Here is a 23,070-nt window from a genome sequence, read left to right on the forward strand (position 1 = left end):
AATTATCATTGAGATAAATAAATATTCACATCGTCTTGATAAAAGTAATCACACATTACGATTCAATTTTCTTTTCCTTTTAATAATTTTCCCTACTATCTTCTTGCTAGTAGCATGCATGTCTTTAATTTCTTATGATAATTCTTTATTCTTCTAATTAGACCAAATATATTGAAACTTTAATTATTTGATCTTCCAAAGTGTCAATCGTGTTGAAATCCATACACCCTCCCCTTACATGAGTCACTCATCACATCATATCATTGTAGTAAATATATCACCCTCTATTAAATTTATCACCCATTACATCACATCATGATTGAAGATTGAATGAAAAATGTGTTGGCGTAGGTAGGCCGACAAAAGGGAGGGGGTGAATTGCCTGTAAAAAATAAAACTGAACCTTTCCCGATCTTTCAACTGAGATTAGCAGCACAAATATAAAAAGAAAATTGAACAATTAAAAATAAAAGAGGCGAAAGAATTACTTGATTACAACCTAAGTAGTTGTTAATCCAAAGTAAAATAAAGCACTAAAAAAGTCTCCTTCGTGGAAGGCGAAGAAGTCTATTACACTTGTTGAATGCTCAGAATTATATTAGGAAATAAATACAAGAGTTTTGAATATTTCCTAAGTCCAGGAGTCTTTTTATAGCTCTTGAAAAATATTATCCTTAGCTTGAAGGTGTCTTCAAAATTATCCAAGGTGCATTCCATAGGATAGATTTTATCTCCCAAGGATAAAACTTTGTCCTCGGGTAAAGGCTAAGGAAGGCACTTCTATGAAGCATTGAAGGCGCCTTCCACAAGCCAATCAGCTCAATAGCTGATTTCTTTGTGTCGGTGATTCTCCGATTAATCGGAGTTGAGTTCACCATAATCCAATTCCGACCTTCTCCTTGAGCAGACTTTATTCCCATCTTATCGTCTCTCGAACACCACGCACATCCTTCTCATTTATAAGTGTATTTTTCCCCAGCATCTTGTCCCTCTGATGCACCGAGCTCGTCGGTTCCTTTTTTGTCATCCTTTTCACTAGTTATGTCTTCCGTTCGACTTCTTATGTTTCTAAGCTCCTACATACTTAAACACAATGATCAAATACATAGAACATAACTTAATATGGTTGACCACATCAAAACTGACACAGGTTACTTGCAATCTCCTTTTTTTGATGTGCATCAACTCAAATTAAAGTTAGGATTAAACAAAAAAGTAATAACATGATTAATATAATTATGTAAAGAAGTTGCAATTAGAATAAAATATTACAATGAATTAATCAAGTTTAATAAAATTGTAAAATTCGTACAAAGATAAAAAAATGTTCTCATTCCGCTTTAACTTGTACCTATTTCATCCTCTTTGATCACATCAAAAAAATATTGGGGAAAAATAAAATAAACTCTTAGAAAAATTTAAAATATTTTTCTAGGGGCACATAGTAGAAATTATTAGTAAACTAATATTTTTGAGAAATAATTTTTAAAAATATTCTATTTTTAATAATTAATCTTCTATTTAACAAAAATAAATTTAAAAAATTAATTTTTGATTTTGAAAAATCATGTAACTTTTTGTCAAATATAAACAGAATAATTTATATGAGCAAAAAAATTATCACAGAAAAAAGAATTAGTTTAATGAACAGAATTGATTAAGTTTATCAGAACATCCGAGATTTTGAAAATAAATTTTAAAACTATTTTTCAACTCTGAAAATGCTTCTAAAATTTTATGGATATGGAAAATAGATTGTTAAATGTGAGAAAAATCAAAGTTCCTGAATTTCTATTTTCCTCTATTTTTAATATTGAAAATTAACTTTTCAAAAAATAATTTGTAATAATTCAGATAAAATTCAAAAATATGCCACAAATTTTTTATTATCATAGAAGGCATTATGTTTTATCAAAGAAAAAATAAAAGTTTTGAAAAATAAGTCTACAAAATATTTTAAATTTTTAAAATATCATTTTTTATAATAAATTCATAGAAAAATAACTTAATGGTAAAAAATTTTTAAAATTTTTTTGTTTGTAGATCAAATCATCAGATAATATAGTAAAAAATTTTAACTCGAAATACTAACCGTAAGCATTTAAATAATTTGTTTAAATAATATGGAAGATAAAATATATTAAAATTTAAAGCATGCATAAGATTAACTTAAATTATATTAGACATGTTTTGGGAATCCAATATAAGTTATTTTCTACTAGATTAATCAGGAATTTTGGTGTGACATAATTTTAAGAATTTTTCTAATTTGACCCCTATGACTCCTGATATACCAATTGAGTCATCTGTAATTTCTACAATTTAAATTTCATAAATCTTTTGAAGTTGAATATGCATAGTCATTTTTTAAAGATTCTATTTATCCTTTTAATTTATCATTTTTATTTTTGAGTTTATCAAACAATTCTAGTGGGCATACATTAGTTAATTTTTTTTTTCAAATAAACATTTCTTTCATTAAATTATTATTTTAAAATTTTAGTTTACATAAAGATTTAGTAATTAATATTATTATAGAATAAAGTTGATTAGAAGGTAGAAGGTATATCTCACTTACCATATCATGTTTGAAGTTGGACTCTCCCCATTTGTTGCTTTCCTCAAATATAGCTTTCCCTTCATCGATACTCTTCTCTTGGTGACTCGCCATGAGTGTTAGTCTAGCATACTCCTCTAGTTTAGACACCGATGACGACTTGTCCCTGTTGGGTTACTTCTGAGCTAAATGGGAGGGGGGGGGTTAATAGCTTAGCTTGCTTTACCTTGATGATGATCTTTTGCAGCGGAATACTCGAAACAAACTTCTCCAATGCTAATGGCAATGATTTACTTGGTATCCACCTCAAAAAGAGGTGACTAATCTAAGGATTCACACACCGTGCACACTCTCCACTATATAAACTCTCCTTCTCGAAACAATCGGAGGTGGAGAAATCTCGTACAAGACTCAACAACAAGATACAACTCAAACAATAAGTAAATACACAAGAATACAGATAAAACTTTTTTCTTGCTTCATCTTGTTGATGAAGATTGCCTCTTGATGTTTGGAAATGCAACAGCAACTTGCTCCAAGCAACTTCAAGAACTGGCAGAAGAATGGGAGGTGTTGTGTAAGCACTCTGTCATTTGAACTCGTCGTCACCTTTATATATGCATTTTTAAGGCTCCCAATCAATTAGGTATGCTCCCAATCGATTGTCACGCCAGATCCCAGCGATCCCAGGCATCCAAACCCTATATCCTACGCAATGGTCATATCCCAATCGACCGACTGATCGATTGGGGAGGCTTTGATCAATCGACTGATCGATTCAGAGTGCCTATGTGTTATCGCAGATAAACCTAGAATCGATTGACCGATCGATTTAGGCTGCCTCGCAATTTCACGAGAAATGAATGTTGAATGATGAAAGGTAAATTTGGGAGTACTATTTTTTTTCTTGAGGATCATCTCTGATGAAGAAATCCTCCAACTATTTGTAATGACTCTGCAAAGGAACTAAGAAAACACACAGACACATTTAATGAGTTCAACTTAAATAGTGTTGAAAAATTACTCATACTTGAAGTAGCAGAGAACAAAGCCACACTTGGCACACGAAATCAACAAAACTAAAGACAAGGACCCCATAACTCAAGAGGAAATATAACTATAAGTAAAAGATTGCAATTGCAGAATGATCTCAGTAACTAATTTAATACGTTATTCAAAAATCTTGTGACAGAAATGGAGGACACAAGTTAAATTAGTTTTCAAACCTTTGATAAGCAAGTTGGCACGCCATTGACAGTGAAATGAAGCAAAATAATTAAGCAGTTGCTTGTAAGCAAGGTTTTAGTGTGTGGAACTCATCCTATTGGAGAAGCAAAAGCCAAAATTTGTAAAAGGAAATGGAGACTAAACCAAATTCAGGTACACGAATTGCAAATTCAGGGTCCGGATTGTACTAAATCAAGTTGGCTCGTGTGCGAACGCGACCTGCGTACACTAATGCCGGATCGGTCGGGTCAAAATTTATACAAGTGGAACAACCAACATTTTTGCCACGTAGATCTTTTGCAAGCTCCTATATAAGGAGGCTCCGATCATAGGCAGAGAATATACAACAAAGCAAAGGCTCCAATCTCCTGCTCGGCGGAGCGCATTCAGGTACCACTCGCAGGCCTCGGTCAGCTCGCCTGGTCGGTCTCTTTGTCGGACTAACAGACTTCTCTGCCCGATCGGCTAGTCTCTTTGACAGCCCAACAGCCCGACCTATCTGCTCGACTCGGCCGACCTCTCTAACAGCCCGACCTATCTGTCGCCCAGTCTGTCTGCTCGACCCGACCACCCTCTCTTGCGCGGCCTATCTGTCTCGTTCGGCTGGCCTCTCTTGCTCGGCTTGTCTGCCTCGTCTGACTGGCCTCTCTTACTCGGTCTGCCTGCCTCGTGTGATCGGCCTCTCCTGTTAGGCATGTCTGCTTCGTCCGACCGACCTCTTTGCTCACTCAGTCACTTTGAGGTTGACACTTGGATAAAAATCAGCCCCTGCTGGCAGCCTGAGATCATCTGTTCAAGTTAGTTCAACTGTAAGTTGAATTTAAATTCTGTATAATTTTTTAAATTCAACTAATTTCCCTAAAAATCTCCGACAATATATTATTTGTATTCCAACATATTAATCAAGAAAATGACACATTAGTAGAATCAAAATTGAAGTAAATAAGAAATGTCAAAGAATAAAAGGTTTGTCTCGACAACGAGCATTGCTATTTGAAATGGACGTATGCTGAATTTAAAATATGAAAAAAAATCAATCTTTAATTGGAAAGCAAGAAGAAATAGAAAATGTAGTGAAAATAGATGTCAATCATCCAGTAGCCAACAAACACAGTAGCAATCGCACCAAAATCAAATCCTAATCTAACACGAAAGGAAATGTCGCCCAACAAGATTTGTTCTTGGCGAAGGTGACGATGTTGAGTACTGGAGACTTACCAATGGCGACTTTAAATTGGTCGTGGGAGTCCTTGTTGTCGTCGGCGTCCTTACCAGTATGGCCCAGGTGCCCTCATTGCAACACGAGGTGTGGGATCTTGCCCTCGAGTGAGGAGGCTCGGTTACGAAAAGGAATTAGGTTAAAAGTGAGATTTAAAGGGAAAGAGAAAAGAAATTGATTAGAGTTTAGTAAGTTAAAGGGAAAATAAAATATTTATATGTATTTAATATTTATTTCTTTATAAATTTATATGAAATATTATTTTAAATTTGTTTTATATTTCATCTTAAATTCTTATTAGATATTATATTTTTTAAAATAAAAAATGTTTGTATTTTCCAACAATAAATTTGAAATTGATTCTTTTCATCTCAATTTTTCAATAAATTATAAATGAATTTTTATAAAAATTATATGATTTCAAATTTTATTTGCAATTTATATTTATTTATATTTATTAAAATTTAATTATAGTTTTGTATCAAATTCATTTCAATTTTTGTCCTAATTTTTTTTAAATATTATATTTTATAAACATATTACTAATTCGGTAGCAATTATTCTCTATTTATATAAATCTAAAATAGATTTTATTTCTATCATAAAAATTGTCTTTAATTTATATAAATTTAAAATAGAATTTCTTCGGTCTCAATTTTTATTAAATTTTTAAAAAAAAATTTGACAAAAATTATACCGTTTCAAATTTTATTTATAATCCATATATATTTTAATTTATAAAAAATTATTTGTAGTTCCATCTTAAATTCATTTCAATTTATGTCTCAATTTATTTTTTAAATATTATTTATTATTAAAATGAAATAGATTAATAATTCTATAATAAATCCATGTCTAATCTAAATCTAAAATAAATTTTAATTCCCTCTTAAAAATTTATTTAAGCTTTGTTAAGACAATGAGAATTCCCTTTACGTTGTACGCCCAAGGTCCCAAGCTCCACCCTCCATTACCGCCAACTCCAGGTGCATGACATACCTCTTCTTCGAGTCCCTTTCACTGCCTCGTTGTGACCCACAATCTAACAATGAACTAAAATTAAACCATACTAGTACTCTTTCTATTAATAAAATATTACATTTATACGACCTCTAACTATAAGAGAGTTGCTTTTTCCCCCTCTTACGCACACCCCCTCTACCTCCTCTTTCTCTCTGCCAAAAGACGCATGTAGTTTCCTCTTTATTTTTTTTAATTAATCATAGTAATTCTCATTTCATTTTAATTTTTTAATTAATTTTATTTAAAAATAACTCTCATGCAATTATATTTTTAATTTTATTTAAGTTTATTTTTTAATTAATTTAATTTATTGTTTTTTATCAATACTTTATTTTTCAATTTTATATAATTTTTATTTAGTTTTTATTTTTTAATTAATTTAATTTATTATTTTTTCATAATACTTATATTTTTTCAATTGATTTTTTTTAATTTTATTTTTTTATTAATTTTTTTAATCAATTTCTTTACCAATTTTTTATCAATTTTATTTTTTTCAATAATTTTTTTACATGTTTATAATCTTTTATTTATTTTTAGTTTATATTTAAAACTAAAAAAATACTACGAATTAATAATGAACACATTCATAACTTAAGACCAAACATATTTTTTTCAAATGAAAAGTACATGTAATAATACAAAAAAAACATAAAAACATATAAAAATAGAAATCTTAATCAATATTGCCTCCAAATTCTGCTCCCGATGCGTTTGGTGGTGGTGCACCTATTACTTCATACCACAAATGAGCGCGTGTCCTGTAACGAGTGACCTATTTAAAGGGAGAGAAGATTATGACATGTATTAATAGTTGGATGCGGGTAATTTAAGTGTCAAATTAGGAATGTAATTTAAAGGAAGGGAGTAATTTAAAAATTATATAAAATAAAAAAAAATTTAAAAATTTGATAAAATATAATAAATAAAATTGATTAAAGAAATAAAACTAAATAAATATTAAAAAAATAATAAATAAAATTAATTAAAAATAAAACTAAATAAAAATTAAATAAAATTAAAAAATATAAGTATTAATGAAAAAATAATAAACAAAATTAATTTAAAAATAAAACTAAATAAAATTAAATAAAATTAAAAATATATATAAGTATTAATGAAAAATAATAAATAAAATTGATTAAAAATTTAAACTAAATAAAAATTTTAAAATATATAAACTAAATAAAATTTTTAAAATATATAAGTATGAATGAAAAAAATTTAAAAAAAATTAATTTTAAAAATAAAACTAAATAAAAATTTAAAAATATATAAGTATGAATAAAAAAATTAATTAAAAATTAAAAATAATTAAAAATAAAAAATATATAAGTATGAATTAAAACAATTAAAAAAAAATTTAAAAAAAAACAAAAAATATAGAAGGTAGAATGGTCTTTTGGCAGAGAGAGAGAGAGAGGAGGGGGGTGCGCGTGTCAGGGGAGGGGGGAAAAGCAATTTGCTGGCTATAATCGAGTTGCTTAGAGCATCTACAATGTCATTAACACGTGACGTGTTAATGACAATATATTATTTTATATATATAATTTTTCAGCGCTGTAGTCATTTTAACGCGTTTAATTCGTTGAACGTGTTAATGTTACAGTGCGTGAACAATACAGCCAAGTAATGCTACAGTATGTGAACAGTATAACCACGTAAATATTAACGCTGAAATTTTAACAATGTTGCATATGCTCTTACACATAATATATTTATAGAAATGGACAACTATCTATTTTAATGAAGCTAATAGAAATACCCTCACCTCGATTTCATTTACCTTTGTAAAAAATGTGGGACGCATAAGGTCGGTATGAACTTTTATAGAAATATTATATTTGTACACCCCACACTATTTGCACGAGTATTTCTTGTAATAAATTTGAGATAAATTCTAAGCGAATGTGAAATTATCTTATTGGATGTATCTTCACCATGTAAAGGGTGATTGTGATAGAGCAAATGCCCTCTTGATTTATCTCTTTTCATGCGTGGGACTGTCTGTAGTTATTGGGAAGATGATGATTTCATTTTTTTACTATAATATTACATTCATATGATTTAGAGACATCCGATTAAATTTGAATCATGAAAAAAAATTCAAATTCTGACACGCATAAATCATAGAGAAATGGTCCAAAGCCTCGAGACAATAGTGTTGTGTCTTCTTAGTTTTTTAAATATCTAATAATCGAGTTTTAATTTTGATGAATTAATATATATATATATATTTTTATGAATAATTGATTTAATAATATTAAATTGATAGATTATCTGTAGGAACACTTATTAATTTATCCTAATACATATCTAAAATATTAGATGACAATTAAAAAAAATATTACATTTGATGTCATTTTTGAAAAATATAAACTCTTTTTAAAGATTTTTCATTCCTCTCCGCCGTATTTTTAGTATGATAAACAAGGAAAACTCTTATAAATCAAACCTGTCTTCTCCGTCTTAACGCATCCAACGAATAATTATAAAAGAGCAGGACATGAGTGACTTTAAATAAATCTGTCTTCTGCGTCTAGAATCCACTGTGTACATTATTATTTGAAATACGATTACAGAAGATAAATATGTTTGACTTTAATGTCATCATCAAATTATCTCAGGATTAATACGGAAGAGATAAATCATGAATAATTATTAATCTTTAGAATAATGACTAATACATAAAGAAAATATTTATGTTGATTTTATTAAATTTAAATTCTAAATCTTATGAGAATAATATTTTATGTACTAATCACAAGATTATCCCGAAAAAAAATACATTACTCAAAACATGTAATAAGTACAAATGACTTTTAAATATAATAATATTCGGCCACTAGATTTAGTACGGTGGTAAAAAAGTAGAATGTATTTTTTTATTTTTATAAAAATACTGAATTTGATAGCATTAAATTTGGAGTAATTGATTGGTGCTGTATTCCTCAGTTGAGAGGAGATAAGTGAAGGGGAGAAAAAGATAAATAAAGGACGGATAATTTTTACTCTTATTTGAGAGGGATCGAGTTATGAAAGAGAAAGGGAGAGAAAGGTCAAATTTACACTTGCATACTTAGAAATCAATGTAACATATAAATTTATTTTTTAGAAAAAGATATTTATATAATTTTATATACTTCCTTCCCTTACTAAATCGTTTTTCATCCCACCATCTAAATAGAGAGTAAAAGTCTTTATCATTGGGATCCTCTGTATCATAATCTTGGTTCACTTTTAGACTAAGGATTACTCATATATGGAATTTCATAAATCCTACCTATACAACAAGTGTGATCTATGAAACCCCACCAATAGATGAGCTTGCCCATTCTCTGAACCGCACTTTACGGTCCAAAGGATCTGTGCTCTCATTAACTATTTTTGGGGTGATCGGTCTGATCCATGAAAGTTTTCTACTGACGATCAGGATAAATTAGGAAGCACACGTGACAATCAATCCAGAAGCCCAATATCCTTTTAGTTGCACGCTCATTCAGAGGAATTTTTTTTTATAAATATGTCATCACTAAGGATTGAATCATATGTACCTGAGTGACAATCTATATATTATACGGTGATACTATAACTCCGAGGATGAACATCTAGGAGTCCGAGATCTTATTTGCCTCCTATTTAAAGATAAAATTTTTATAAATATACCGTAATTTATCCTAGACATCTTTTTAATTTTCATGTCGGATACCTCTATAATGATTAAACGGTTGATAATGTGATCGACATGTGGAGCCTTTATATTTTTGTGAAATGAGTCTGTCCATCTCAAAATTGAGGTCGAATCCTCTGGACTACAAAGTGCAAATTAAAAGATGAGCCATTTCATTTATAGGTGGGATATCATAGACCCTACCTATTTTACAGGTAGGGTCCATGAAATCTCACATATTAGTAACTCCTTTTCTAGGAACGGACCAGGAGTTATGATCCAAAGGGTCCTGACTGCTCAAAATTAACGAGATTGTAAAAACACTTGTTTTTGAAAAAAAAATATATATATACAATTTGTTATTTTAACGTGTTCAATTCGTTGAACGCGTTAATATTACAGTGCGTGAATAGTACAGTCACGTAATGTTATAGTACATGAACAGTACAACCATGTAGATATTAACGCTAAAGCTTTAACCGTGTTGCATATGCTCTTACACATAATATATTTATAGAAATGGACAACGATCTATTTTAACGAAGCTAATAGAAATACCCTCACCTTGATTTCATTTACTCTATAAAAAATGTGGGACGCATGAAGTCAGTGTATGGACTTTTATAGAAATATTATATTTGTACACCCCACACTATTTGCACGAGTATTTATTGTAATAAATTTGAGATAAATTCTAAACGAATGTGAAATTATCTTATTGGACGTATCTCCACCATGTAAAGGGTGATTGTGATAGAGCAAATGCCCTATTGATTTATCTCTTTTCATGCGTGGGACTGTCTGTAGTTACTGGGAAGATGATGATTTCAATTTTTACTATAATATTACATTCATATGATTTAGAGACATCCGATTAAATTTGAATCATGAAAAAAAATTCAAATTCTGACACGCATAAATCATAAAGAAATGGTCCAAAGCCTCCGAGACAATAGTGTTGTGTCTTCTTAGTTTTTTAAATATCTAATAATCGAGTTTTAATTTTGATGAATTAATATATAATTTTTTTTATGAATAATTGATTTAATAATATTAAATTGATAGATTATATGCAGGAACACTTATTAATTTATCCTAATACATATCTAAAATATTAGATGTCAATTAAAAAAAATATTACATTTGATGCCATTTTAAAAAAATATAAACTCTTTTTAAAAGATTTTTCATTCCTCTCCGCTGTATTTTTAGTAGGATAAACAAGGGGAACTCTTATAAATCAAACCTGTCTTCTCCATCTTGACGAATCCAACGAATAATTATAAAATAGCAGGACATGGGTGACTTTAAACAAATCTATCTTCTGCGTCTAGAATCCACTGTGTACATTATTATTTGAAATACGATGACAAAAGGTAAATATGTTTATCTTTAACGTCTTCATCAAATTATCTCAGGATTAATATGGAGAATATAAATCATGAACGATTATTAATCTTTGAAATAATGACTAACACACATAAAAAAAAAAATTTATCTCGATTTTATTAAATTTGAATTTCAAAATTTATGATAATAATATTTTATATACTAATTTCTAGATTATCCCGAAAAGAAATACATTATTCAAAACATGTAATAAGTACAAATGACTTTAAATATAATAATATTCGACCACTAGATTTAGTAAGTCGGTAAAAAAGTAGAATGTATTTTTGATTTTTATAAAAATACTGAATCTGATAGCATTCGATTGGTGCTGTATTCCTCGGTTGAGAGGAGATAAGTGAAGGGGAGAAAAAGATAAATAGAGGACGGATAATTTTTACTCTAATATATTTGAGAGGGATCGAGTTATGAAAGAGAAAGGGAGAGAAAGGTCAAATTTACACTTGCATGCTTAGAAATAATCAATGTAACATATAAATTTATTTTTTATAAAAAGATATTTATATAATTTTATATACTTCATGTTTATTCCCTTCCCGTTCATTCCGAATCAACCTTCGTCACCTCCTAAACACGAATATGATTAAATTCTTTACTTGTTCATCCGTTTCTTCCCCTCCCCTTCCATTACTAAATCGTTTTTCATCCCACCACCTAAATAGAGAGTAAAAGTTTCTATCATTGGGATCCTCTGGATTGTAATCTTGGTTCATTTTTAGGCTAGGAGTTGTTTATAGATAGAATTTCATGGATCCCACCTATATAACAGATGGGGTCTATGAAACCCACCATTAAATGAGCTGATTTATTCTCTGAACCTTATTTTACGATCCAACGGATTTGTGCTCTCATTAACTATTTTTATGGTGATTGGTTCGATCCATGAAAATTTTCCACTGACGACCAAGATAAATCAAGAAGCGCACGTGACAACCAATCCAGAAGTCTAATATCCTTTTAATTAGTTGCGCCCTCATTTAGAGGATTTTTTTTATAAATATATCATAACTAAGGATCGAATCATATGTACCTAAGTGACAATCTAAATATTATACGGTGATACTATAGCTCCGGGGATGAACATCTAGGAGTCCAAGATCTTATTTTCATGTCCTATTTAAAGATAAAATATTTATAAATATATGGTAATTAATCTGGGATATCTTTTTAATTTTCATGTCGGATACCTCTACAATGATTAAACGGTTGATAATGTGATCTACATGTCGAGCCTTTATATTTTTGTGAAATGAGCCTACCCATCTCAAAATTGAGGTCGGATCCTCTAGACTAGTGTGATCCAGAGGATGGACCATTTCATTTATAGGTGGGATATCATGGACCCCCACCTATTATACATATAGGGTCCATAAAATCCTACTTATTAGCAACTCTTATCTAGAAACGGACTAGGAGTTGTGATCTAGAGGATCTCGACTGCTCAAAATTAACGAGATTATAAAAACACTTGATTTTGAAACAAATATATATATTAGTATTCCACCTGATTTTGAAAATATATATATATTACTATTCCAAGTATTTAAAATATTCAATTTTTTTTGCACATCTTATACAATTTTATTTAATCAATTTTAATATATTGCCATGTGATTGAAATTATTCTTTTAAATAATATTATAATAAATTCTTAAATTAAACTAATGTTTTAACAAATCTTGTAGTTCGCGGCGCCCCTTTATTTTCTTATATTTTTCTTCATTTTTAATAATAATGTTATTAAATTATATTTAATATTTTAAATTTAAATTATGGTAATTTATAATTTTTTTGATCGTTTTTTTATTGAAATAATCTCATTGTTGGGCTCCGCGCTGGTTGCGGATGCAAAAACGAAATTGCTTTCTTTCGTTGCCGTGGGTCAAAAGAAATTATGGCCGGTAGACGCAGGTGACAACTATATTCGTCTGATTTTAGCATCGTTTACCAACACAAAACAGCTTATCTCACTTATCACATCCGACAGTCATCTGAGATCACGCCCATCCCTTGGTCGAAAGAAGAACTGGTATGTTGCCATCGCACTGCATCCTAGCATCAGATGTGCGTAAGCAATGACGCAATTGTGCAAAGTGGTCCCCGAGAGCGTCGGCGTACAACCCACGCGAAGAAAGACCTCCGCTGGCGCAACAAATAATAATGAGCCACGTGTAAAAATCTCATCCGTTCCTCAAAACAGATCTAGCATCGAACCGTCCACTTCCTATCCCAGGTCAATAAATAACCATGGGACGGCACGCCTTTCTTTGCATTCGCTTCGTTGGTTTTTAGGTTTTCGTCCATTGCACGCCTTTGTGCCGCTGATGCGTCGTCCGGTGATTTCTTCCTGCTATGTGTTTCCTCTTTGGAGTTTGGTCTCCTCTGTTCGCCGATCGTGTACTCTATTGATTCGTCGGTGAGTCGGATCGTTTGTTCTTCTGTTATGGCGATTTTTCTCCCGGCTATTTCCTAGATCGAGTAAGTTTGTTTGGTTTATCTTGCTTCGTGCTGGTTTTGTAGGATTTCTGTTTTGGATAGAATAAATCAGCGTATCTGTTGATTGCCTTGGACAGCATAAGCTTTTGATTTTTCAATTTGGTTTTGCGTCTTACCCTCGTAAGATCACGGCGTGGATGGCCTTCTGGTGTTATCTACTTGCAGAGGTTGCCCATCTGCTGCGTGCAGCGAATCCTGGGCGATGAAGGCTTACGAGGTTGTGGATGGATGGATTTCATGACGTCTCTCGTTTTAAGTACTTAGAACTTGAGATGTTAATATGGGATTCTGTCGTTGAGAGTGCCATTTGGGAATTGTGGATCAGCATGGATGGTAAGGTACAATTTAGGATATTTGTTAGTTGCTTCCTGTTCTCTGTTACCACGACCTTTGCCAAGTTGGGTGCGCTCGCTTGGCAGGTCAAAAAAAATAATAAAGACATTTTTTGTGTTTTGGGGGCTCGCATGGGGTGATTTTGAACCCCGGGTTCCCCCTGTGTGCCTTGCGTTGTTGCTGTTCTCTACTTGCTCCATTGTACGCCGGATTTACCTACAAATGCATCTGCAACGAAACTACGATCGATTCCTCAAGGTACAAAGCAGTACGATCTTTCCAAATCCACCAGGTATTAATTTATTTCTTTTGGTCAAAAGAAACAGCAGCAAATTCAAATCCAAGGAAATCATGGTCAATTCCACAAGGTACCAAGCAATTTTATCTTCCTATTCACTGAGGTATAGATTTTAGCTTATGATTAATTGAAATAGAAGCGCAAGTGTCAATTTCATCATCTTAATTTATTGTTACCTAACGTTCCTACGGCGTTCATTTACACAATATAAGTATCATTGACATTTGTGCAGTGTTTTTAGTAAAGGATAATATTGTCTATTTTACATTTGCTAAATCTTTGCATATTATTTTCCTCAGTAACGATTGTTTATTTAGAGACCCAAGTGCACTGTTCCCAAGTTAATGGATTTGTTTTGTAACTGTTATCGCAAAGAAACATTTATTTAGCCATGTAAGACTAGATATTGGTGTTTTTTAGTGTTGCGTATTCGGATACGCTTGCTTGCCTGTCGTACATGTATTTGTAGATTATACACTACACGTAGAAGGATTTGGAGATTGACGGTTATAACAATGGGTGACATTGAAGAACTGCGTTGACGACTCATCCTAGATTCAGATCCAGAGATCCAGTCGTGGCTTGTTGTTTTTGTTTGTCCATCATCCTTGCCGTTGAAGGAGATTTAAAGATCAAGGAAGTTGAATCTAATGAAGTTGATCAGTGATAATTATAGATTTGTATGGAAGGCTCATCCAAGTTCTACCACTGGCTCGATGGTTCTGTTTGTCAATCTTCTTATATCCAAGTGTTGGCCGAGTTTCTCTATCTTCCCATGTCGAATGATTTACAATTATCTGTGGTTGCTTGCTCCATCGGAAACCAGATTTAACCAACTGTCAATCTTCAACAAAAGCTGACCATTTCCCCGAGGTACAATGCAATCGTTGAGGGTATAAATTTATTGGCTGTTCAAATGAAATCGCTGCAATCTATTTGTTAGTCATCTTTTCAATCTCTCCCGTTTCCATTGTTCATTTTCTTTATTTTTCATCAGCCGTGTTGAAGTAATTGCTCAGTAGTTTCTTTGCTCATTCATCATGGTGAACGGCTTCTGTTGCACATGCTGATCATACCGCAATTATGGTTTGTGTTCAACTATAAGTAATTGAGATTTTGCACATGTATTAGTTTATTTAGATGTTACTTTTAAGACGGAACATGCTTTAGTTTTTAATGGGTCTCTTGGAAAGGATGGTTTTGAACTCCTTGAGAAACATCATCACGTGCCATATACAATTTGTACGAGTTAAAATTCTGACATGCGGCTCACTAGGTCTTGATTCATTTGCGTTGTCAACAAATTTCGGGTGTTGCCGAGTCTTTATTTGGCTTGCTCAACTTTATTCAAATTGTTGCAATTTTCCCAAGCTTTGCTGTACTTAATGTTAAATTTTATCAAAGGATTTCTTGGCGTTCTTAGTGATAACATTTTTTATAAACTGCTGGCGAGTTTATTTTGACATTTACTTCAACAGAGCTTGGTTCTTGGTTTTTTTATTAGCCGTTTGACAATAAAATTGCTTGCCTGTTTTTATTCTTTCTAAAGTTTTTATTGGAATCAGAGATATTTATTGCGATTCAGCCAATTTTTTCGGGATAGGCTGTTTCATAGTAGTTGAGATCCTCTGTCCTCAAAATGGGGTGTCCCCATGTCCCCTCGCCGATCGGACGATCATGATGGCCTCGTGATGTGCACTGTATCTTTGAGATATGATTTAACCCGTCCGATCGGCGAGGGGACATGGGGACACCCCATTTTGGGGACAGAGGATCTCAACTGGTTTCATAGCTAGATTAGTCGTATCTGTTACATTTGATGAACTTGCAGTTTAATTGAATCTTTATTTCTGGTGGAAAATTAATTTATTTAAATAACAGAACTTGTTTAGGGAAAAAAATATAATTATAGGATTATTGGACGCCGTTAAATTATGAATAAAGTTCGGAAAAACTCGAGATTATGGGAGCTCGGTTATTATGTGAATTTAGTTTAGTGTATCTCCAAAATTAATTTTATTGGTTTACCTTCTTAGATTTAAAATTTGAAATTTTTGGCAATTCGATCTATCTTCCAAAAATTGCTTATGATCGGCTTGCTGGCTTACGTTGTTATTAAAGGCGGTATTTCGTTTATAAACATGGTTTATTTTTGTTTAAATAATTGGAGCAAGTATAATTGTGAATTGTTTTGAAATATTTTTATCAAAACTTATTTTGATAATATTTTGTATTTAAATAATCCTTCCTATGGTTTATTCGTGTTTGTTTTCGGCTTAGTTCAATTCCGTCTGATGTTTTTGAAAAACATAATTCGTGCCGATGTAAAGAGGACAGATGTGAGTTTTTTAGTCTGTTTAAAGTGCTTAGTATGCTTTTCTAAAGTGTTCATTTATTGTAGATTTTGGTGTGTGCAATTTCTAGTTTATGGTCGGAATGGCATATAGGCTTTTTACCATTCGAATAACAATGGCCAGCTTCTCTTACGTAGGATCTTTAAGCTCAAAATGGTAGAGCGCTCGGTCTCATTACCCGAGAGGATGATGGTTCGACTCCATCAAGATCCGTGTGCTAAAAATGGTTAGAAAATTGTTATTGTAGGTTTAGATTTGTTTTAAAATATGCAATTTAGTTGAATATCAGGAAAATACTGGAATATATTTTATAAAAAATTGTTCAAGTTTTAATTTTCTCGCGTTGGAAAAAGCACAATGGACTTTGCTACTTTCTCTTTCAGAGCCATTTTCTTAATTTATTTTAATAAGTAATTATAATTATCTCAAATGTTTTTTGACTACGTTAGTTTCTGATTTCATAATACTATTTTTCCTTGTAATACGACAAAAAAACAGGATACTTGCAATCGTGGCAGATTTGATAGTAATGTTAACAAAATAGTATCTCTAATCTTTCCTTTATTAGAATTATATTCATTGTTTTTGAATTATGACAGATTTTTTTAAAAATATTTTCTGTGTAAAAACAAATGTAGATTAATTCGTTAATATGACAAAAGAAAATATAAATAAATTATATATATTTATTGATAAATTAACATTATAATATAATAAGATTCAGAAATGAATTACGAAAATGGCAAAAAATTCTATCGGAAAACTTTGTTCCAGTAAGTTTTCTATGCTGCGCCGATATTTATTCTAAATTTCCTCGCTTTTAGCTTCAGTAACTAGAGGCTCTATGTCACTTTCAATTTATCTAATGTCCCTTTGTCTTCTTTGTTGTGCTGGTTCATCTTTTTTAACGTTTATGGGATACGGTGCTAAAAAGTAATCTGCCTTTACTCACAGGTGGAGGTCGGCCAGTCTAGTATATCAAACAACCACTAACTGAGGGATCTCTCCTCAAGAGCGACCATTGCCCATGGGGAGTGAGTGGTGATGCCCTGCAGCTGGTGTCTTCCATTATAGAGCTCCTACTCTTCATATTAGTATTAGAAATAACTGGTGATACTTTTTCTATTCGCTCGGGTTTCCTTTCCAGAAAGTTTAGATGACCTCCACCACTTATGGGATCCGGCAAACTAAGAGATAGCAAGTTAGGGCTTAGCAGGCTCTATTAGCACTGTCACCCCGACGTTCATGTTAATCATCAGTAAAAGAGATTTAGGATTTTGCAGAGATATGGAACTAGAGGAGGAAGAAGAAGAGGGTTTAGTGGAGAAGAGTTGTCTTTACTTACGAAAGAAAGATTATCATACTTGTGACCTACATCTCCACGTCAGTTACCTCGTACTTCTCCCTTCTTGTATAAAAGGGTGAAATGACCACATCTGATACTCATTAGTTGTCTTTTCACTCATTAACCGGGCCGACCCTGAGATATGTCACTAGGGGTGACGGTCAAGGGCCTTCAATTTTTAGAGGGCCCCCAATTTGACATACATATATAATATATATTATATATAATTAGATTATTTTAATAAAATCTCTCAAAAAATTTATTGAATTAATAGAAAAAAAGAAAGTAAATGATCATTTTTTCTCTTTCCAAGATTTTATTATTTGTACAACTCTTTTTTCATTAATTTATTTACAGAAGTCATTAGATTTTAAAGAGTAAAGTATAAATCATGAACGTTAATTTTCTCTTTTCTTCTCCTTTGAATATCTTTTAATTAAATTAGAAAAGTTTATTCTCTAATTGAAATGTTAGTTTCATCAATATCATCATTCAGCAATATATAAACTTATAATGTAAGTTACCTACTTGTCTAGATTTTTTTCTTATTGTCAATATTCAATATTGATTTTTAATATTGTATTGGAGCCTTTTTATGATTTCTTTTATAGATTTGAAAGAGTTAAAATAAATCATCCCAATTTTAACCATCATAGAATATATTATATCGATTGCTTCAAGTATAAACCAAGTTTTATTGTTCTTCAACTATTATTTTCACTACTTGTGTTTATTTCATTGTTAACTTTGTTGCTGGTTTTATGTGTTTTATTTTTACACTTGAAATTAGTAGTACAAATATGTTTTCAAAGAAATATCAACCTTGGAGTCAGAAAAGAAACAAAAGAAAAAGAGTGGAATAGATTATTAAAACTCACAAAGGTATTGTTTGTAAATTTTTTAAAACTAGCTCTTCAATTGAAGATTCAATTGATGAATTACAAGAAAAAAGTCAAGAAGAACTAAATGTCATACAACAAATGAGTAGCAATTAAGTAATTAAAAAGAACTAAATGATAATACAATCAATAAACGAGAAGAATTCAGAAAAAATGATGATCATAATCATACAACGAATGAGCAGGAAGAATTGAGAGAAGATGATGATAATGATTTGCATATAAATAGCTTAACAATTTTATATATCGAAAATGAGGTGCTAGAAAATTTTGATTTTGAAAATCTTATTGATGATTTTACTTCTCAAAATACTAGAAGATATATATATTTTTCAATGATTATTTCATACTTATTTTTTTTGTATTTATAGGTATTACACTTTTTGGAGAAACTTAAGAAATATATTTTGTACGGTGTTGTACTTTTTGAAGAATCTTGAGAAATATATTTTGTATGAAATTTATCATATTTTAAATGAAATATATTAATTTTCAAGTTTTCTTATTAAACTTAATGTTAGTATATTTTTTTTCCTATAGAGGTTCCTTTTTTCTTTTCACTCAAGGGTCCTGAAAAGTCAGGGCTGGCCATGCTCATTAAGTGTCACATATTCCATAGGAGGCATCTAGAAGACTAGATCTGATATCCATTACCATCCCCTTCATTCAACGAATGCCACATATTCTTCTATAGTAAATTAGGAGACTAGCTCTGACATCCACTATCTCCCCCTATTCAGGAGGCGTGACATACTCACTCATAGGTAGTTCGAGAGTTGAGCTAGAATATTGAATCCAAATGCATAGTGTAAGTTGGTTTTAGTGCTTGGTGACACCCTTGCCTAATATCCAATTATACAAGCTGGATCTGGGCACCAAGGTTGAGTGTTCGTTAGAAACTGGATATGTGCCTTAAGGTTGGTGCCCGGAGGAACCTTTATTTGGTGCTCGGTGTAACCTGGTTTTGGTGCTCGATGTAAGTCGAACCTAGTGCTCAGTGTAAGCTGGTCCTGGTGCTCAATGTAAGCTGGTTTTGATGCAAGGTGTAAGCTAGTTCTGCTGCTCGATGTAAGTACGTGCTTGTGCTTGATGTAAGCTAGTCCTGATGCTCAGTGTAAGCCGGTCCTAGTGCTCAGTGTAAGCTAGTCCTGGTGCTCAATGTAAGATGGTTCTGGTGCTGACAAATCACCTGAGTACCATCACATGTTCCTCCTTTAAGAGGGGGTTGAATGCTCAGTATGAGCTTGTTCTGGTGCTCGACAAATCACTTGAGTATCATCATATGTCCTTCCTTTAAGTCAGACTGAAGAGTATAATCAACTAAAATTTGATTAAGTATGAGGTCCACCAAGGGTTGAATGCTCGGTATGAGCTAGTTCTAGTGCTCGGTAAAGCACCCGGGTACCATCAAGTCAGACTGAAGAGTATAATTAAATGAAATCATGTCGATACGAGTTTTGTCCCTGCCTGTATTTAGAGATGGAATTTTAACTTCCATCGCTAATTAGCTATAGAACATAAATTCCATCTCTAAAATTAGAGATGGAATATTACAACTATATATGTAAACGATGTTAGTTGGCATTAGTGACTGAATATTAATATTTCGTCGCTAACTAGAGACAAATTTTTAATAGTTGGTCGCAAAATATGCCGATTACGGAAGTTAAAATTTCATCGCTAATTAGAGATGGAATTTTAATATTCCGTCACTAACTAAAGATAGAAATTTAATATTTGGTCGCAATATATGGTGATTCCATGTATTCTGGTGCCAAGATTAGCGACGGAATATTTAACTTCCGTCGATAATTAAAGACGAAAATTAGTTGGTCATAATATATCGTGATTCCAAGTATTTTCGTTGTCCAGATTAACGACGAAATTTAATTTTTCATCGTAAATTAGCGACGAAATATTAAATATCTATCGCTAAATACTAAAAATTTGAAATCCAAATTAGTTTCTACATTTATCTTTGTTTACATTTCATATCAATCTAAACCATCACATATGATGATTTTCAAACAACACAATACATTCATAATTAAACAAACACAACACAAAATATTATCTGAATGTAAATATCCAAACACAAGTATAATACTATAACATCTGCAACAACAATAATCCAAGCACAAAACTAAAACTAAATATCCAAGCAAAAAACAAAGGTAAATATCCACACATCTCCAACAACATCTGAATGTATAGTACTACAACATCTAAATTTTAAAAACACAATACAACACCTCCTAGCAAAGAAAATATAACCCAAAACTAGCAAATAGTAATCAATTATGCAGAAATTTTAATATAATAGATTATTAATAAAATAAAGAACAAACTATACACAATTATGAATAGCATATTAAATTTAATAATATGAAATTATTTTACATACCTGAATGCTAATTTGGATATTTGATGATGGTATTATATAGAATAGATATCAAAGTTCTTAAAAAGATATAATATAACCATAGATATAGTTTATTAGTGAACAAAAAGAGAGAGTAAAAGTTCAAGACACTTATGACAATCTACTGATCAGGGAGTTATTAAGGTCCTGAGTCTCCTGAGAGGCAAAATGATACGACATTGCACTCATTTGAGCCAAGAAATTTCGCATATCCCGCCCAATTTGCTCAAGATCCATTCGGGATTGCCGCTCCACTTGAAATTCTCTCTCTAGGCTCGAGAGTCGGTCTTCAAATCTATGTTTTCTTGCTCTAATGCTCTGTTTACTCTAAAGCACGGATGAGGAACGGAAAGGAATCTATGGTTGGAAAATTATCCTCGGAGGGAGAAGAGAAAGGGTGAAGAAATCTCTTATTTGCATTCTTGTTTATCTTGATAAAAGAAGGTGGATACATGCGATGTAATTTTATAAATAAAAAAGGGTACATGTGCCATTTTTTAGATACATGGTGTAATTTTATAAGTTAAAAAGGGTACATGCATCATTTTTTGATATATGATATAATTTTGTGAATGAAAAGGGGTATATGCATCATTTTCTTTTCCATCTGCTGTTTTCCGTCCGATTTTGAGGTGATCAATTTTAGCTCTAAAACTATCCATTGATGGATTACGTTTCTCTTCTATCTAAAAATTTTAATGAAGTAAACGATGGAAACTTTTTTACTTCGGAAACTTTTCCTTAGTTTTACTTTCCGCTCTCCCAAGTAAACTGACCATAAGGCATTTACTTTAGCAGATGATACAGATGCGCTAGATGATGTGCTAGGACGACCCCTAACCCCAGGAGTCATCCCCTGATCATATACGACTATCGCTTAGGGCCCAAGACCATAGAGGGTGGAGGTCTTTTTCCTTCCACCGACCACATCATAATAAATATCATTTATCTGGTTAGTGGATAAAGTCTGCTCCTCACCTCCCTCTAAACTAGGCCGAGATGCGTGTGCAACCTTAGCAGCAATTTGTTCCTATTTATATTAAAAAAAATATTTTTATCAGATATTTATTAAAATAGTAGGTAATAATTGTTAATAGTTAAATATATTCAAGTGTATATTTTTACATCTCATGCTGATGATCGACGATCTATAAAGGTGTCATCTTTTGACTTGTGTGTCGTGATAAATATCTCCCAACAAGTAGGAGGTCGTTGTAGCTCATGTTCCTGAATATTAAATAATACAATTATTTTCAAATATTAGAATTCATTTATAATTCAAGTACAAAATTCTTATATAATTTATTAATGACAAACTCACCAAGTCTAAGGCATGCTCGACAATCGATCAGGATCTAGCGCTATGTTTTGTGGATCCGGTACTAGGGCCAACAGCTCACTCTTTCTATTGGCTCAAGCTATTCTTGCATTTTCCTGCCATATGTTTGCAGCCAGATGGCTCGCAATGCATTCCAAATATCCTCAGGTACATAGGATGATTTTATTCTCTTTTGTCTTGCTTTGTATAGTATGTCTTTGTAGAGTTTGGCACAAGCTGCGCTCTAGGTGGCATAAAATTCTACCTCGTCCCCTGACTCTCAAGTATATCTTTTCTGCAATAATATGTGTTATAAATTATTATAAAAAACTTAAAAAATCATGATGATTAAAATTGCTTACCAAAAACTCAGTGTAATAAAATTTCTTCATTTCCTGGTTTACCCACTTCTATATAGTACCGGCAGGGCTAAATCACTCTTTAAATTTGAATGTGATGTAGGCAGCTACTCTAAGACCATCTGGGGTAAAACTACATT

General features: G+C 31.8%; 1 long non-coding RNA gene across 4 annotated transcripts; it reads left to right on the plus strand.

Annotated features, from left to right (window-relative positions):
• Positions 1–13,373: 13,373 nt before the first annotated feature.
• On the plus strand, positions 13,374–17,961 carry LOC122035092. Of its 4 annotated transcripts, XR_006126891.1 has the most exons (4): positions 13,374–13,522; positions 13,627–15,106; positions 16,725–16,813; positions 17,542–17,961. It is a non-coding gene; the product is annotated as an uncharacterized LOC122035092 (long non-coding RNA). The 4 variants fall into 4 exon arrangements; XR_006126893.1 differs by lacking the exon at positions 16,725–16,813; XR_006126892.1 differs by lacking the exons at positions 16,725–16,813; positions 17,542–17,961 and adding an exon at positions 15,231–15,410.
• Positions 17,962–23,070: the final 5,109 nt, after the last annotated feature.

Source organism: Zingiber officinale, chromosome 11B (assembly GCF_018446385.1).
Source record: "Zingiber officinale cultivar Zhangliang chromosome 11B, Zo_v1.1, whole genome shotgun sequence".
In the NCBI taxonomy this organism is placed as follows: Eukaryota; Viridiplantae; Streptophyta; class Magnoliopsida; order Zingiberales; family Zingiberaceae; genus Zingiber; species Zingiber officinale.